The following is a 5,600-nucleotide window of genomic DNA, read 5'->3' on the forward strand; positions in this document are numbered from 1 at the left end:
AAAACAAATGAGCTATTAAGTCCACAAAAATACAATTGGGAAAGCCCCACTCTCTGTAGCCTCAGAATTTACAACATAAAGTATTTCTGAACACCCTTCTGATAGGGTAAACTACTAATGCAGAAGGCTTGTATGAGCCAGTTTTCAGTTCCCTAAGCAAGCACTAATATGTTACAAAACCATTTGACAAAAAAGAGAAGCATTTATGACGTTTCTGAATAAAGAATGCTTTGGAAAAAAGACCACAGAATAAACCTAAATGTACACTGAAAAGTGAATGGATATTGTGATACACGACTTGATTCAAATTGCAAGACACTTTTTTAAAGGCAAATGTTTGGCAACCGTGAAAGAGATCAGTGGTCACCAGAAATGGAGGTAGGATCACTAGATGAAGAGAGAATCTTTAGGGCAGTGAAACTACTCAAAGATACAGTGGTGGTGCAGACATGTCATTATGCATTTGTACTACATCTATAAAATACAAAACCAAGGGCAAACTTCAAACTACGACTTTGAGGAACAATGATGTGTCAGTGTGGTTTCGTTAGTTTGACAAATATATATGGCTATTTTTTAATGGTGGTGGCCATGCGCACAGAGATAGGAAGTATGTGAATTCTGCTTGATTTTGCTGTTATCCTAAAATTGGTCTAAAAATAAAGTTTATGTTGAGGACATAGCTCAGCAGCACAAGTGCCTGCCTAGCAAGCATCAGATCTTGAGTTTGATTCCAGGTATAAGACAAAACAAAACTAAACTAAAACCTAAAAATTAGACTATGTTAAAAATAAGACATATTAAAGTCAATGTTGGATTTGTTTATTTATATTTAACTTTATTATTTCATTTGAAAAATAAAAGACAAAAGCAAGAACAAAAATCAGATACAATAGCTATTTAACAATGGTTGATGTATTACCTATTTTTATCATCAAATTTGTTGCTCAGATTAACAGATATAGTTACGTAAGATTGGACATATGATTTCATATTACCGCTTGTTTTCCAGAAACCTTAAAGTTTTGTTCTTGTCTCTCTTGTTTTTCTTTCTTTCTTTCTTTCTTTCTTTCTTTCTTTCTTTCTTTCTTTCTTTCTTTCTTTCTTTCTTTCTTTCTTCTTTCTTTCTTTTTCTTTTTTTTTTACAGAACCAGACATTGAACTCAGGCCCTTTCACTTGCCAGTTGCCAGAGAAGCACTTATGCTACTGAGCCATCTCCCCTGCCCCTTGTTTTTCTATTTGTCTTTTTTAAAAATTTATTTTGAAGACAGTACAGTAATAATGGATATGACATTAGAAAGGGTACACATTTAGAAGACCAACATGAAAACAGCAGTTAATGTGTAGGATTTTCACCTTGATTAACCATATGCTGATATCTGCAATCGAAGCAGCTACACCGAGGACAGCAACATGTAGTACAAAAATCATGCTTGAATACTTGTCATAATGGTGCATTTAAAATATCACAATTTCCTACCCTTTTAGTAACTTGACTTTATGAGATTTTATATCTCACGCCAGGTGGCATCAATAGCTCCCCTTTATGGCTTTGAGAACACATGCAGAAAAGTGCGTCCTTTGTAGTCAGATGTTGATTTGCATCTGTGATTTTGCACATCATTGACATTTTATTTCCACAGAAATTGATTTACTGAAAGCACATTTTGATGAACTCTAAATATTACTAAAAATTAATAGTCTGATATGTCACTGGAAAGATACTGATATTTCTGGTGCTGAGTTATTTTCCAGTTTCCTGGGAAAATAGCATTTTTTATCAGAAATATATCTGCTATTTTTTTACTGAGATGAGCAGATGAAAACATTCTTCTCTTGCATAAATGTATAAACTGGTTGCATTCAGTGATCCAAAAAAAACAGTAATAATGTAGATTGCATGCTCATTTTACTGAGCACTAAATTGTTTTTTTCCAGGACTCTAAAGAATAGATGATAATTAGCTATCTTTAAATTTAACATTTGAGAAGTGCTTAGGAGGAAAAAAAAACTAAATTTTTCAAAAGACAATTCCTTTACTGTATCTCCCTGTCTTGTCAGTACACTGCAGGAAAATTTACATTTTCCAAAGCCTCAGGCCTTTGGTCTAAATAGCAAAAGTTAAGCAGAGGGTTGTGATTCTATCTGGTTTGCTTTGGTACAATACGTCCATGTGATGGAATTAAGGATTTAGAAAAAGTTCCACAGAAAATAAGTACAATGTAGATCAAATACTCTGAAAGGAAAAGTAAAATTTTTTTCAATATATGTGATTATATAATATTATCTTGTCTTTATCAATATCTACTTGAAAGAATAATAATTAGAATAAACTCATTTTGTTTTCTGCCTCTATGTGATTTTTATAGGTAAACTTCAATAAATGTGTATTAGCACAAGTGTTTATATTTTTTTTAACTTATAATAAATACAATAAATTCTATACACTTAACTCTGAATATAGTAGAGATATGACAATTACCTAACTTGCACTCATGGATTTATTTTATACAAAACTTATTTTGCTCTGATTTTTGAGTTTTAGAGAACAAGCTTCATACACCTGCATATACATATGTACACAATATGTAAGTAGTTAACACATACATTCATGTACATGAATAATAATATGTCTTCCTTTTCTTCATGACTAAAACAATACACTCAACACCCAAGTTAAAGGAAGAAGGGTTTATTTCAGCTTCCTATGGTTATCGATCTATAGTCAGCTGGCTCAAAATCAAGGTACCATGAAAGAAAGTAGGCAGGAGGAAGTGGAATGGCCAGGAGCCAGTCTGCCTTTCCCTCTTGTCCCATCCAGGGAGCACGCCTTTTGGGTGGTACTACCCACACTCTGGGTGGATATTCTGCTTCGGTGAATCCATTCAGTTCCACAAGAATTGTGCTAATTCTGATAATTGGCCTAACTTACAATCCCATTAATCCTAATGTGACAGGTCCCGATTCTGCCACCTTCTACAAGCCCCAACTTGAGATGGTGAGGCTTGGGGGAACATGTAGCTACAAGCCATGACAATATATGAATACATATTGCCTGCTGAGTTCTCAACTATAGCCAAACGTCCACACAATGAACCTTTATATTTATTGTCACTGGGGCAAGTAAAGAATAAGACCTCATGGACAATTTACAACTTTGCTAAGTTTTGGTTTTCTTTAAGGTTTTTTATTTTAGATGCTAGCATGAAAATACAAAAGCAGCAAGTGCTCAAAGTACTGTATCTCCTTAGACACAGAACAATATTCTGCAAATAATTTTTTTATATTTTAGTTTATATGTTGATATTTTTCTGGGGTTTTTTGTTTGTTTTTTGTTTGTTTTGTATTTTAGCAGAGGGTATACAGGGTGTTAAGGGTCTCACTACTAGATTGGACTCATAGTGATCTGCCTGTTGATAGCCTCCCAAGAGCTGGGATTACATGAGCGGGCCACCACGCCCAGTCTCAATTGCAGTCTCAGCACTCGGGGCCGGGGCTGGCGTGTCAGGCCTGGGGATCCAACCCGCAGCCCTGCCCCTGCTTGCAGATGTTTCAGTCAGCTGAGCTATTTGGCCATCCCAACTATTTGTTCGGCCCTTTTCTGGTATTTTGTATGCACTGAATGTCTTGGGTTTTCATTCTAAAGAATTATTGGGCTGGTGAGATGGCTCAGTGGTCTAAAGCACCTACTTAGAACAAGCTTAACAAAGCACAGGGACCACGGTTCAAACCCCCAGCACCACATGCCAGCCAGCTCCACCCCCAGGTGGGCTGAGCTGGCCACACACACACACACACACACACACACACACACACACACATAAATAAAAAATAAAATAAATAATAAAAATTAAAAAAAGAATTATTTATTTGACCATATTTATGGAGTAAGTCACGATGTTTTATATATGTTTGTATTATTAAATTATTAAATCACAGTAATTTATCTATGCTATTACTGTAACAATTGCTTTTGAGGTGGAATACTTAAAATCTAATCTCAAAGATTTTTGAATGTGCAGCCTATCATTATTAACTATAATTGCCATGTAGTAAAATACAACTCCAGAACTTATCCCTCTTAAATGAAATTGTTCTTTTAAAAAAACCCTAACATTTTCATGTATTTATTTGATACATGCTCTTGCTATGCATTTCAGACTCCCCAACACTTCTCAGCCTCCCAGTGCACCACCACACTTGGTTTTGGGGACCAGCACAGCATGTGGTACTGGGGATGGAACCTGGGTCCTTGCACTTGCCAGGGGGGAGCTTAGACCACCAAGCTACCTCCTCAGCCCTGAAATTGTTCTCTTTGATTAATATTTCCATTGCTCCTTTTGCTAACTCCCAACAGTGTTCTACTCTGCTCTCAAGACTTGAGTATGTGTATATATGATCATGCATACAAGCAACACATATCATTTTGTATTTGACTTACTTCACATAGGATTATGCTCTTCATATTTGCCCATGGTTTTCTAAGTGATCAGCTGTTCTTTAAGGCTGAGTGATATACAGATGTAGATATAGATATAGATATAGATATATAGCGTATGTGTATATATATGTTTGAATATCTATATATATTATTTATTCATGTTGATGAACAGTCACCTTAGGTTGATCTCATATCCTGATTTTATTACAAATAATGCTGCAGTGATGATAGGAATAAAATATCATTTGTTAATAGTAATTTTATTTATTTTGGATATACAGAGTGGCATTGAAGAATCGTACAGTTGTTTCATTTTTAATTTTTGTGGAATGGACATGGTGCTATGATAACATTTTCACTAATAGTACACAGTGGTTCTTCCTTTTTTTCTGGATGTCCTATTTTGAATAAAAATTTTGTTTAAAGTAGTTGTGTCTAAAGTTTTGTTTAAAGTACTCAACTCATGTCTATTGAATTGTATTTCATCAATTAATAAAAATTCAGGTAGCTTCAGATAAGCAAATTATTCTGCATAACCAATAAACAATAAACTTATTTGTCTTGTTTCACTCATTATTATCATTTGATATCATTAAATCAATGTTATCAGACATAATTTTAAACTTAGTGTTTTTAAGGGTTGAGTTCTTTTCTTCCATGAAGATCCTGTTGGAGTTTCAACTTCCAGTGTATAATAATGCACATTTATTTGAGGTTAGAGTCTTTAGGGGGAATAAAGTTATAAGAAAATCATCAGGATAAACCTATATATGACACAATTAATGCCTGAATTAATGCATACACAAGAGAATGTGATACAAGAGACCCAGGAAGAAGACAGAAGGGCCTGGAACAAATCTTTCTCTTAGCAATCCACAAGTAGATAAATCTAACTATACCTTCACGCTGAATTAATAACTTTCAGAACCATGAGGCAACAATTGCCTATTTTGTAAACCATTCAGTTTGCAGCAATTTGCTATGGAAACAAACCTCAAGACACTAATACAGGTACATTCTTTTCATTTTTATGCTAAAGCTAAGAATTTTAAAACATAGTCCTTTATATAACATCATTAATTTTCAAATACCTGTTCCATGTTATGCCTAAGATGTTTGATATTCAGACAGATAGTGAGCTTAAGCTTAACAGCCTAC

General features: G+C 34.4%; 1 pseudogene; it reads left to right on the plus strand.

Moving 5' to 3' along the window:
- The first annotated feature begins 2,780 nt into the window (after window positions 1-2,780).
- Window positions 2,781-5,600, plus strand: part of LOC101586797 — a 12,168-nt pseudogene continuing 9,348 nt past the window's right edge.

This window comes from Octodon degus, unplaced genomic scaffold, assembly GCF_000260255.1.
Source record: "Octodon degus isolate 3935 unplaced genomic scaffold, OctDeg1.0 scaffold00391, whole genome shotgun sequence".
Lineage (NCBI taxonomy): Eukaryota > Metazoa > Chordata > Mammalia > Rodentia > Octodontidae > Octodon > Octodon degus.